Below are 14,275 nucleotides of genomic sequence, written 5' to 3'. Positions count from 1 at the left end.
AGGCGGTAACCATACTTCCAGCAATAGGCACAGTGATTATTGCAGGCAGGACGGCTTCCACGGTGTAATCTTTTTGACGTGGACTCGGAAAGTTGGCAACCAGTCAGTGTTACAAGATGCAGATTGCTTCTGTCAAACTTCGTGACTTTTGCAAGTAACACAAGTGACGATAAGTTCACATTTTACTAACAATTATGTATTAAGCTTATTAAAGAATTCTAACTAAGAATTGCGGAATGAGTGTTCTAGGGTGGCAAGTTCTGGTGTCCACCAAGATTGTCTTTTCGAAAGTGTCACTTTATGGCAAATGATTATAGACGTTTGTAATCTCTCACCGAAAGTAGTGGATAGCCTCACTTCCTTTCTCTTCGTGTCCGACCGTTAACTCTCCAGTCTACAGGTGGCCGATTCTTACGCAATGTCCGCCGCGGTAGCTGAGTGGTCAGCGTAACAGACTGTCAATCCTAAGGGCCCGGGTTCGATTCCCGGCTGGGTCGGAGATTTTCTCCGCTCAGGGACTGGGTGTTGTGTTGTCCTAATCATCATCATTTCATCCCCATCGACGCGCAGGTCGCCGAAGTGGCGTCAAATGGAAAGACCTGCACCAGGCGAACGGTCTACCCGACGGGAGGCCCTAGCCACGCGACAGTTCCATTTTTTCTTACGCAATGCATACTGAATGCTTGACAGACAACGCAAAAGGGTGCAGCTAATCACCATTTCAGTTACTTTATTTGAGCAGGAATCAGACACTATAATACTATCGAAATTCACAATTTCTTCTAAAGCAGATGTGGTGGGTTCACAACGTTAAAAATGTCTCGAATGGTCGGCTTGCTTAAACCAAACTTCTTAACATCTACTATTGTTGCGAGGGTCATTCGGATATAAAGTTTGCATGTCGTTATATAAATACCGACAGAAATAAAATGATGATCATTGTACAAGCAAGTACGTAGAGTATTTACATATTTCTTATGTTACCTCCCTCTATGATACACGTAGCGTTGAAATTTTTGCCGTTGATGATAATTTTTACATGAAGAATTCATAAAATTTCTGGAAACTGCAGCGCAAGCGTCATTATCTTGAAACAACTATTCAGAAGTCATTGCCATATGAACTTTTTTCGTCAGGTACGTTTTCTGCTCTTTCTTTTCGCTTTTCATCGTGAAAGTTATCGAACCTCAATTAAAATTCCCACCCATCCACGAACCATTGATTCACTTACTGCCTAGTCCCTATAAATTTGGGAGATTTGGTGGTTAGCACGTGCATCTCTCGTGTAGCGGTCGTTTCTACTACGTCCTTCTTTACGTAAATTGACACGACTCATATACAACTTACAACTAAAGGCCGGTTCAACTCACACAACCAAAAGTAACATTCTCGACCTTGGGCGTTTCAAAAATTACAGACGTACCTTAGTGTTGACTGATCAACGAAATTTTTATTGCAGATGAAAGAGCGTTACGGAGCGAGGTGGCGTAGTGGTTGGCACACTGGACTCGCATTCGGGATGACGACGATTCAGATCCCCGCCGGCCATTTAGATTTACATTTTCCGTGATTTCCCTAAATCGCTTACGGCAAATACCGGGATGGTTCTTTCGAAAAGGGCACGGCCGATTTTCTTCCCCATCCTTACCTAATCCGAGCTTGTGCTCCGTCTGTAATGATCTAGCTGTCGACGTTAAACACCGATCTTCCTTATTTCCTTCCTTCCTTTCTTCGAATGAGCGTCTGTGAGCCATTCGCGGCCGGGGTCAGTTGGAATAAATTTCTTCTCGACTAGACAGATCTTTGTAAGGTAAAACAGCATCAAATGCAGCGAGCAGTGCTGCAAAGAACCATCTGTTCCTGTAGAAGACTACCTGCGACAGTCGTGGCAAATTTGGAAAACTTTTGATCGGGTAGCGTTCATAAATGGTGAAGTGAATCTACAGATATACAATATTGCTCAGAGTCATCAAATAGCCCCTAATTTTGTTAATATAGTTATCTGGGCCATTCCATGAAGACGCTCACTGCAGACAAGTCGCAGCTGAGATCAGTTGACTGAACCACACTACTTGATCGGAATTATCCGGACGCCTAGTAATGGGTATTAATATGGGGTTGGCCCGCCCGGTTAGCCGTGCGGTCTAACACTCTGCTTTCCGGGCGGTGTGCCGGCCAGTCTGTGGATGGTTTTTAAGGCAGTTTTCCATCTGCCTCGGCGAATGCGGGCTGGTTCCCCCTATTCCTCCTCAGTTACACTATGTCGGCGATTGCTGCACACGTGCGGTTCTAGGCGCTGCAGTCTGTAACCGCAAGACCACTACAGTCGCAGGTTCGAATCCTGCCTCGGGCATGGATGTGTGTGATATCTTTAGGTTAGATAGGTTTAATTAGTTCTAAGTTCTAGGGGACTAATGGCCTTAGAAGTTGAGTCCCATAGTACTCAGAGCCATTTGAACCATTTTTTTGATTGCTGCACAAACACTATCTCCACTGGGTTCGCTGTGTGGCGGCGGTGGGGTGAGTGGACTGCTGTAGCCTGTTGTGGGGTTGTGGACCACTGAAGGCTATGGCGGGAACGGAGCCTCTCCGTCGTTTCTAGGTCCCCAGTTCCATATAATACAGCAAAATACATTATGGCGTTTCTCCACCCTTCGAATTAATGACGGCTTGAAATCTCCTGGGGTTGACTGATGACCATATATGTTAAGTCCCATAGAGCTCAGAGCCGTTTGCTCTCCTGGGGTCCTGTCAATGAGATGTCTGAATGTCTGTGGAGGAAAGGCAGTCCATTCTTCCTCTAGAGCCGAAGTTAAAGAAGATAGTGATGTTGGATGCTGGGGTCTGGAGCGAAGTCTCTCTGCCAGGCGCTTAAGTGTGAACTGCAACATAATCACTTAGATGTAGATATAGAAGTCGACATTCTAACTCATCCCAAACGCGTTCCATTTCGTCGAGGTCGGGATTCTGGGCATGTTAACCCTTTCAGGAATGTTATTGTCAACGAATCATTTCCTCATACATGTTGCTTTACGACAGGGCGCATTGTAACGCTGATACAAACAATAATCGGCTCGCAACTGTTTAACTCCAATACGCAGTACACAATGCCATAAAGTGTAATCATTTCGCTTTTAACTGCTTCTTAAGCACAATAAAGGGACCACACCCTAACCACGAAAAACAGACCGGCACCGAAGCAGCATATCCTCCGTACTTCACTGTTGGCACAACACAAGATAGCAGGCAATGTTCTCGAGGTATTCGTCAAAGCTAAACACTTCCATCGGATTGCCAATGGGTATAGCGTGATCAAGACTCCAAATCACTAATTTCGCGCCTTCGACTGTCCAATGGCGTCGCTCTTTACACTTACAGAAAAGTGTAGCTTATGAGGAGCTGCCCGGTCATTGTAACGCACTATTCTTAGCTCCCTTGCACAGTCACTGTGCTAGCTGTTCTACTGGTAGCACTTTGGAACTCACGACTGATTCCTACCACCGATTTCGTGCGATTTTTTACAGCTGGCCTCCTCAATGCTCGACGGTCTCCGTCCGTCAGTACCAGAGGCCTCACTGGGATTCCGGCCAGTGAGGCCGAGCGGTTCTAGGCGCTTCAGTCTGAAACCGCGCGACCGCTACCGTCGCAGGTTCGAATCCTGACTCGGGCATGGATGTGTGTGATGTCCTTAGGTTAGTTAGGTTTAAGTAGTTGTAAGTTCTAGGGAACTGATGACCTCAGATGTTAAGTCCCACAGTGCTCAGAGCCATTTGAACCATTTTGACTTTTTCTGACTGGTCTTGGGTTAGCAGTGCTTGTTCATTCGCGTTTACATTTCGCAATCACATCACCAACAGTCAACTTGGGCAGCTTTAGAAGAGCTGAAATGTTCCTGATGGATTTGGTTCTTAGTAACATCAAATGACTAGGCCACTTTCGAAGCCACTGAGCTCTGCTGAGCACCCCATTCTGCAGTTAATGCTTTTTTACTGACAACACAGTACTCCTCGCATTCTTTTACATGGGCCGGTCCACCTTTCGTGACGTCTAGTGGTCAATTCCACATTATATATGGGTATGCGGGTACTTTTTATCGATAGAATCACGAGGAGGGCGACGATACAGGGGCCTGCTGAAAAATAATACCTCCGAATGTATATGAAAATTCTTCACGATTCTTAAATACAAAAAAGTTATTAGCATTCCACACCTTTATTCTAAATGTCTACACATTTATTTCTTAATATAGTCACCCTGGCGATGAACACGTTTCTCTCAACGAGACACCAGTTTGTCGATAGCGTCACTGTAGAATGTTTGACTTTGTTGACGGAGCCATAACTTCACCTCTGCTTGCACCACTTCAACGTTAAGTTTTTAAGGTTTTCTTTAAGTACCGGGAACAGATGAAAATCGGATAGGGCAAAGTCGGTACTGTATGGCGGATGACCGATGACAGTGAACCAAAGGCCTGGAATTGTTGCAAATGTCTCAGCGTTAATGTGCGGTCTGGCGCTGTCATGCTGGAAGAGAGGGTGCTCCATGTGTGGGCGATCTCTTCGAGCTGGAAACTCGATTATAGCGCGCTGTTTCTCACGCTGCGACATAGTTACGTTACACGCCGCCATGTTCCACGCTACAAATCGGAGCCCTCTAGCGGCAGAGTACTCAAACATGTAGACATGAAGAGTAAATATTTAGAATGTCAATAAAATTTGTTTTATTTAAAATACTTTATAAGCGTTTTCATTTTAAAAAATTTAGGAGTTATTACTTTTAAACATATCATCAAGTGTACTTTGCATGGTACTACATTAGTGAAGTACTTTTTTTTCGCAGACACTCAGTTCTCCACTTTGAAAAATGTGAACGTTGAAATTGCAATCGTGGACTTTGAAAATCAATAACAGTTGATGGCGACAATGAAATCTTTTTTAAGAAAAAATTACGACTGTGGGGAAAATATAATAAGTAGTACGACTGTTCCGTAGGCGACCTTCTTTACTGGATAACTGCACTTTCTTATTATTGATACGATAAATCTACGTCTGGCATCGGCGCTCTCATTGCTAATTAACGTGGTCGTTACAACTACAGCTGCTCCAGAAACATACTGCGTACTTGACACTTGACGGTTGCCGATCACTTGTCAAATAATATCGGGTCTTTCCGTTCACTGAGTGTATTACAATCCATTTATTTAGGTTTACCGACAGCTGCTAATACGCTAGCAATCGTCTTGAAACTAACCATTGAAGCGATATGTAGTTCACTTTACTTTCGAACAGTCATTTCTTTGTTTTTGTTAGATAAATCAAGTCAATCAATGTGGAAATCCGCTAGATTAATTAGAAACCTTTCAAGATAAGCTTTTATAGAATCGTTCTTCCCACTGACATGCTTGTTCCTCAGACATCTCGTAAGTCACCAGGAAATTTTGCTCGGCTGTGAGTAATTCATACGGGATACTCTATTGTGTGGAATAAAAAAATCAAGAATTACGTGTTGTAAAATTGGTTCTTACGAGGGATGATTGAAATAAGATCATCTGTTTTTCAGTAAGTGTATCACAATTTGTACGAAATCGATTTTTCGTCAGTACTGTTACTTATTAAGCTTAACGCGTAAAGTGATTGGATCAAAGTTAAACGTATTTTGTCACTTGAAATGGGAAAAATTCCTGCTACTGTCTAAAACATGATAGGATTAGTGACAACCAGTATGGTATTTTCACGTGTGATGATGGTATGAAGTCCAGAAGATAGTCGTTGTAGTAATCCACTTCAACAATTTGCCGTTAGTGCTCAGAAAGGGTGCGAGAAGTGATGGAGGTAGGTTTCGAAATAAAAGCAGGAAATGTAATAATGCAAATAACAATGAAAATTGCTAAATACTTGGAAAATAATTTCATCACCTTCTTAATTGTCCAGAACCAATCCATAAGCTGGAATTCTCAAACACTCATGAAAATTACCTGGGAGTACCACAGAAACAGAGGAGTAATTCATACCCTAAAAACAATAAAGTTAGTAGAGAAGACTGTTACAGCGGAACTTTTGAAATGGTTTCCACCAAAATAAATAAGAGCTAGAATTAATCTTTGAATAAATCTGGAGAAATGAAAAATCGTATGAGAGTGAAAGGTATCCGTGATAATTTCTCTACACACGGAAGGCAATAAACAAGACGTTAACAGTTACAGAGGAATTTTCTTCCTACCAGTAGCAAATAAAATTTTTTCCACGATTTTGCTGAACAGGGTAGAAACGACACTGGACAGTCATTTAGGTGAATATCAAGGTGGTTTAGGAAGGTTGCCACAGATAACTGACTTCAAGAATCGTTTTTTGATTTTTTTTTTACTCATCATTCTTCTGACTGGTTTGATGTGGCCCGCTTTGGAACTCTATTTCGTAAAACACTAGGAGACGCAGTATTTACAGTGAAATTTATGGGAGAAGTGCATCAGTCCTTCGAAATAAACACACTCGTGCGGCAAGATGATGACCTATTACTTTTAATTGCGTTCTAGAAAAAATAGTGAGAATATAAAATGAAAAAGTGAATGAATATAAGATTTCATCAGTAAGGTTGAGAAAAGGAAACAAGAATATTGGAATAAACTCTCTCGCATTTGCAGATGATTTTGCTATACTTTCTGAAAATATGGCATCTGCTGTAACGCAAATTAATATTTTAGAAGAAACAGCCAGTAGAATTGGCTTAAGAATTTCTGCAGAGAAGACCAAATGTTTTACAGACATTAAAAATGCACCGAAATATCTGAAAACAATATTGGTCAAATTGAAAAGGTTTTGTGGTTATATTGGGGAGATAATCCAAGAAAATGGTTTGGAACAAGCTGCTATAGAGGTAATGATACATAAAATGGGAAGAGCATACAGCATGCCCAAAGATTTTCACAACAAAAATGTCTCTCTAAAAATGCAAAAATAAGGCATTACAATACAATAGGGAAGCCAGAATGTCTGTACGCAAGCGAAAGTCTAGCATTTGGCTATAATTCATATAAATTAGAAATACGAGCTAGAAAAATCATTAGGAAACTATTAGACCCACGAAAAACTGTGGAAGGCTGGGAATAACGTAGTAATGATAAATTGATCGAAACCTAGAAAACATATGGGAAGTAATGAGAAAAAGAAGACTGGTATTTTGTAGACATTTAAATCGAATGCAAGGCAGTAGACTAACCAAATGGATCGTCAGATATTTGTGGGATAAGAAGTTCATAACATAATGGATCCATGATGCAGAAAAGGATTTAGGAAAAAAAATGTATAAATGCCGAAGAAACAACTGACAGAGAAGTGTGTGCGGAGAAAGTATTGAATACTGAAGGATTCCAAGGCAGCTGGTATGAAGTGGAAGAAGAAGCATAGTTAATAGATGGTAGAGTACTGGAACAAAGAAAGTAAAAGACAAATAAGTAAATGAAGTTGATACGTGGTCCTGAGTGGCCCGTTTAAAAAGAAGAAAAGATACAATAATTTCTCTTAGTAAATGTACTGGTAAAATTGTTGAAATGTATGCCCTGTTCTACAGGTCAATCTAAAGTGCGTCATGAAAGGTTGAATTTAAAGTCGATGAATGGAGGAAGAAAGTATATAGGATAAAACAATTGGAACCCACACACACACACACACACACACACACACACACACACTCAGAGAGAGAGAGAGAGAGAGAGAGAGAGAGAGAGAGAGAGAGAGAGAGAGACTGTTGGTAATGAAGGAAGAGAATAGATTGTCAAATGAAGAGTAATCAGTGAATAAAAAGGAGACTGTGCATGCTGAAGGGCTTTTTAAAAGAAGACATGCCTAACTATACGACCCCACGAATCTGAAGTTAACAGCACATATAACTAATAATGCTACAAATAAGTGTGTGGTTTTTCGGGCCAGCACTAACAGACACTTTCACCCAATCTGTATTCTATAGAGACAATGTAGTATACTTCGTGGTAGAGGTTAGAAAAGCAGTTCCAACTACTTATAGAATCTTGCTGACCTGGTGGTTTCGATCGGTGTCCACGGCTCACAATGTTAATGAACAATGGGATGCGTTCGTGCCGCTGCTGTCAGGCGATCCTATATGGTAGCTGTTTACTCTGCGACATGTTTGATGAACATACATGCCACTAGAGAAGCCGTAACTACTGAGCTGTCGAAACGGCTCTGAACGTCTAGGAAACACTTGTCTGGGCACAGTCAGCCTTGAGAGGAGGCTGTAGGAACATTAAACACGATTCAAAGCTGGAGGGGTCGTAATTGCGTTTCGTACCGCCACACTGCGGTTTGCTCGGCATATAGCATCTGGGAACACATCCTTCGGCACAACGATCACATCCACATATATACTCCGCAAGCCACTGTATAATGAATGGCGGGGGGGTACCTATATACCTATATTTATTTTCTGTTCCATTCGTGTACTGAGTGAGGGAAAAATAACCATCTACATGATTCTATACGTGCTCCAATCTCTCTTATCTTATTCTCACGAACCCCACGCGAGATACACCAGTTCGACAGCTCAATGACCGAACAATCTTGTTCGAATACAGATTCTCTAAATTTACCCATCAAGGTTACTCTTGAACTATATCGTCTTTCTTCCAAGAATTCATTCTTTGACCATTTCTGCTGCTCTTTTCTATGGGCTATATCCACTTGTGACGAATCCTAGCTGCGCTTCTACGAATTCGTTTGATGTCTGTTGTCATGCCCAATTGCTAAGACCCCCAAACACTTGAACAGTACTTTAAAATTGGTCGCACCGGCGTCTTGTATGCTACTTCCTTTACAAATGCATTATATTTTACCAGAACTTGTCCAACAAATCTAAGTCTTCCACCATTCTACGCGATTGCCCCGTTTCATATCGCTTCTTGGTATTACCTCTAAATACTTATACGGTGCGAGGTGTTCAAGATGATCACCACAAATCTATCGGGTCCTTTCTCTTTGTTACAGACATTATGTCACAGTTACACATGTTTAAAGAGAGCTGCCATCCATTACACCAGGTGGACATTTTATCGACGCACTATGAAGCCATTATCCGAATGGGATGGAAATTGGTGGATGTGACTGATGTACGTATACCGACAAATAAATGGTTATGCTTTCTAAAAAATTGGATGGTTTATTCATGAAAAAGATATTCACAAATCGAGCAAGTCAGTAACGTGATGGGCCATCTTTGGCTCTTACACAAGCAGTTATTCAGCTTGGCATTAATTGATAGTGTTGTTGGATGTCCTCTTGAGGGATATCGTGCCAAATTCTGTCCAGTTGTGGCGCTAGATCGTCAAAATCCGAAGTTGGTTGGAGGGCTCTGCCCATAATGCTCCAAACGTTCCCGACTGGGGAGAGATCCGGCTAACTTTCTGGCCAAGATAGGGTTTGCAAGCACGCAGACAAACAGCAGAAACTCCCATCGTGTGAGAGTGTACATTATCTTGCAGAAATGTAAGCCCTGGATGGTATGCCATGAAGGGCAACAAAACAGGTCTCAGAATATCGTCGACGAACTGCTGTGCTGTAAGGGTGCCGCGGATAACAACAAAAGAGGTCCCAAACCATCGTTCCAGGTTTTCGGGCCGTATGACGGGCGACAGTCAGGTTGGTACCTCACTGCTGTTCAGGGTGTTCCAGTCACGTCTTCTCTGGTTATCGGGGCTCAGTTCTAAGTGAGACTCATCACTGAAGACAGTTCTTCTCCATCCAATGAGATTCCAGACCGAGACGTCCCGGATAGTGGTGGGGTATCCATCTGACTGTCGTTCGCCATACGGCCCGACAAGCTCGTAATAATTGTCTGGGACCCCTTTGAGTGTTAGATTGTTATCCGCCGCACTAGAGAACGCTTGGAGCATTATGGGCTGGGCCCTCCAATCAGCCAGGGATTTTGACGATCTGACGCGCCAGCTGGACAAAATTTGCCACGATTTCCCTCAAGAGAACATCCAACAACTCTGTCAATCAGTGCCAAGCCGAATAACTGCTTGCATAAGGGCCAGAGGTGGACCAACGCGATACTGGGTTGCTGCATTTGTGGATCTCCTTCTCATGAATAAATGATCCAATTTTTCTGAAATTGTAACCATTTATTTGTCTGTATATGTACATCACATCTACCGATTTCCGTCTCTTTCGGATAATTCCTTCGTTATGAGTGTTTTTTTCCCCTTTAGAGTGTATATTGATACTATCAGAGGTCCGACTACACTTCCTTGAGGCACATCCAATGTTACTTTCGTTTCTGTAGAGTATTCGCCATCCCCTGTAACGTACTAGTTACTAATAGTCAAATATCAAATATTACTAGAACCAGTAACATATTTGTGAAGATACTCCTTTCGGAAATCTAGCAAGACGGAATCTACAAATTAAACTGCTCTGCTACTTGGAAGATGTAGGGTATGAATAACGTGAACTGTGTTTCAGATGAGTGGTTTTTCCTTAATTCCAGCTGATTCAGTGAGATAAGCTTGTTAAATGCCACAATATTCAAAGTCTATTTATAAACCCTTGAGTTTATACTGTTAATGAGACTGTGTTGGTCTCGAACTTCGATTTTATCTTCTTTCAATGTAATTCGTAAGTCGCATAAAGTTTTCGGCTAATACGTTCAGTTTGTCGTTTTCTCTGCGATACAGTACAACTGCAAGACAAGGATTTCTACTTTGCGCAACATTAGAGCTTTAGTCGCTTACGCGGCGACTCTAAAGAAATTACTGGACTCAGCAATAGCTGTTTTGCGCTCCATTGGGTTGAAAGTTGCTTACGCCCACGTTCAAGAAACAATAATATTTCCAAGAATTAGTCCTCATACCACTTCGACATTTTTTACGAGGTTGTGCTGAAAAGTATTGCCTTTGAATTTTTTATTCTGTTCTCAGTGTCGGTTGACAAAATAATGTTGAACTTAAACTTAACTATATACTGATATAACGCTCTTGCAGTACTGCCACAATTTAATCCAGTGTCAGAATTCTATCAATGAGGAAACAAGAGATTGGTGTAGCTTGGGATGAATTTCTCACTGTAAACGTTGATTTTGTAGTTATAGTCCAAGTTTACAAATTTTGCATCGGAACATTACTGTCACTGATTCGTGTTGGTAGGCAATCAAATTTCTCCCGGCGTAAAATATGTCAGTTATACAGATTGGTTTCTTGAGTTCAATGTCGTCTTCGTTTTCTCTTTCAATTTCTTTTGAGCCAGTGCACAGGAAACTCACGCATTTGAAACGAACCATTTTCCTTCATTTAAATTACGATAAGTTGTAATTTTTCACCTAACGTTATCAGGTTGTATAAAACAGAATCATAACATACATGCTGTCTCAACTACGTTTTGCACGCCTCATGATTTTACGATTATTTGCTCATTGAAAACAACTGATGAAAACTGTACGTCTACGGGAAAGCCCCTGGGAAGATTTCAAGTGTCGCCTTATACACAGAGTTCTGGCAGAAGGAATGTTCTAACACTTCAGACTATGTATTACGTGAATTAATATTTTAGATTCACTTTTAAAGGATAAATAAATAGTACGCTACAGAAGTGCGAGAAAACGATCCAGAGAGTTAAGCCATCCCGTGATGGGCTTGTCCTCTAGGGAGCATTACACAGTGGGTAGGAGCCACGTCTGCGGGAGGACGTGCGATCACTTCCAACTGCTGCTCAGGGGCGTTAACCGCAAGTACGGGGAACTGCATGAAACCGCTTTCAGCCCACGGGCAACAACCAAAGGTAAAGTTGTTGGACGGGCACCGGAGGCTCTGTGGGCAGCCTGGCAGACTCGTCCTACCACATCGCCTGCGCATCACAAGCAGCACTCAGCTGATATACACCAATTTACATTTACAGGATGTAGCAGTTATAAACAATCGACTTATCGATGATCGCTATGAAAATTAGTCGCATGGGTCGCAGCGGTCAGTACAGGGAAAAGAAATGACAGCGTACTAGGAATGTTCGAGGCGTAACCAGACACTAGTTACAGAGCGTCACAAATTTTAGATTGCGTTTTCGCGTTTTCTGAGTCAGAGGTAATGGGAAATTAAAAAAATATATATATATAAATCTTTTCAATATTCTCCCACTTGTCTATAATTTCAGATTTTTCATCCGAACGTGTGCTGTAAAGAAATTTTCTGGCAGAATAAAATATTATGTTGAAATGGGAATCGAACTCGGACCTTCTATTACACAGCTACTCAGCCGAAAGTCAGGTCGTTTCGATAATTATCTTTGGTCTAAGAAATATCACTGGAGATAAGTGAAACAAAAGTCTGTTACCAGTTATTTACCTTTAATTTACCTTTACCGAACCTATGAGAAAGATTATATCTACAAAGATCAATTTTCAACAACGGTGCCGTTTCCCATCTATATGAGATGGCACGTTCCTATAAGAATGTTCATACCTACAGAGCTTAATTTTAAAGAATTTCCCATTTGCAAGTTTAAGCATAATTACATCGAAGTTTGTAGAACATGGCTGCGTGAAAATTACCAGACATAAAGAAAAAATGATAGGTATCAGTGGATAGAGCATCTTTCCAAGTTTCGATTCGTAATGCGCGCCGTGGTGTAGTTTCAGAACACACCACTAGAGAGCAGATGTGTCAGAACATGTAGATGAAGCATTCGCTCCGCATAGCCGCATCGAATTAGTTCGCTCTTGGACAACCCAATAAGCAGATTTCCAAAGCCTGCTGCTGCCGTTGTGTACGCACAAACGTCGCACTCATGTACTGACGCTTGCCGTGTCATAGACGGATATGAGTTCCCACTTCTCTAAGTGGTTACCAGACAACTTTGGGATGCACAGCAGATGAGACCTGTGGTGAGAATGGTGGAATGTAACAAAATAAAGCACCAATATTTGTGGCTCAAACTGTGTATATATTTTCATTTCGTTATAGTTCCCTACGCAGCGAACGAAATATTTCAACTAATAAGACGGGCCACCTCCTGCAGGAGACAGGAATCAGTAATTATTATAGAAAACTTTTCAGTGTACTCACAACTGTTGTGTGAGAAATTTCTGGTTTGACTATCAGAGTGTTTATAGCCGCAATTTGCTAGCTTTTCCAGTCATTTATCCTCCCATTTGTTTCAAATTGCGCTCTACATTTTAGCGCTGGGAGAAATTAAAAGCTTTGTGTAGAAACTAAAGATTCAGCATGTCAGTGGAAGCGTTTCAGCAACAAAACAAGGTCAGTGATTCTTATACGTATCTAAACACACGATAGTTGATGTAAGTATGGTGAATCGCCTTATCAAAAAGGAGAGGAGGAAAATATCTAAGGATAAAAAGAAGACCATCACAATGCTATATGTTGGGAAAATCTCAGAGAATATCTTTAAACCATACACTGTCAAATTGACATTCCATGCACCAATTCGTCAGATTTAGCTTGAAGCACAAGGTGAGGAATAGGACAAGTAAACTCGAACTAGCGGGAGTATACAATACACAGTCTGTATCACATCACGCAAGGTACATGCGACAAACGGGAAGAACATTAAGCGACACGTTGTGTAAATGCAATTATGGAATGTCTTTAGTAACCAAACACATACAGAAGCAGGCCACTAATTAAATGGCATTGAACCGGCTTTGGAGGTATTGCACGTAGCGTAGAAAGGAAGAAAACTTACCCTGCCTGAAGAACTAGAAATATTAGTTCCTCTAGGTGGATTTAATAATGTGATCAAAATGTCAACGGAAGAGAGCAGTAACGGACTCTTCAACGGGTTCATGAATGTTTTTTTGGATTTAGCGGTAATACGAAATATGTAAGCAGCTTTCACAGTTAACTATCGTCAATACTGTTTCAGCATGCCCCAACGTCATCTCTGGACTAGGGTGACCGTTTAGTTGCCCGATGTTTACAGAGCAAGCTAGCTAACGGGGAGACAGATGGTGTGACAGGCAATCGGCGGTACTGCTATAGAAAAGAAACGATTTAATGAACGAGCGGTAGTTCCATGGACAGGGACAAGAGTCGCCGATTTTGAAGTAAGACCTAGACTTAATGTCCGAATAATTTTATTTTATTTTATGACTGTCTTATGCATTTTGAGGAGCATATTTATGATGGGTTAAAAAGAGACAGCCAGATGAAGGGATATTAGCTTACGAAAGGCATAGCTGTAAATAACATTCTTTATACTTGTGTCGTATGCTAAGTAACTCACAGCTTAGAGTTGATAGAAGATGTGAAAATCGCAGC

The 14,275-nt window shown here is 41.5% G+C and overlaps 1 protein-coding gene across 1 annotated transcript in view; it reads right to left on the bottom strand.

The window, feature by feature from the left end:
• LOC124722416 (serine proteinase stubble) overlaps nt 1-14,275 on the bottom strand; it is a gene marked incomplete at its 5' end in the record, with an annotated part of 281,318 nt that overhangs the window by 96,053 nt on the left and 170,990 nt on the right. The gene's annotated exons all lie outside the window — the stretch shown is intronic.

This window comes from Schistocerca piceifrons, chromosome X, assembly GCF_021461385.2.
Source record: "Schistocerca piceifrons isolate TAMUIC-IGC-003096 chromosome X, iqSchPice1.1, whole genome shotgun sequence".
Classification (NCBI taxonomy): Eukaryota; Metazoa; Arthropoda; class Insecta; order Orthoptera; family Acrididae; genus Schistocerca; species Schistocerca piceifrons.
This window is presented reverse-complemented; position numbering and strand designations above follow the sequence as displayed.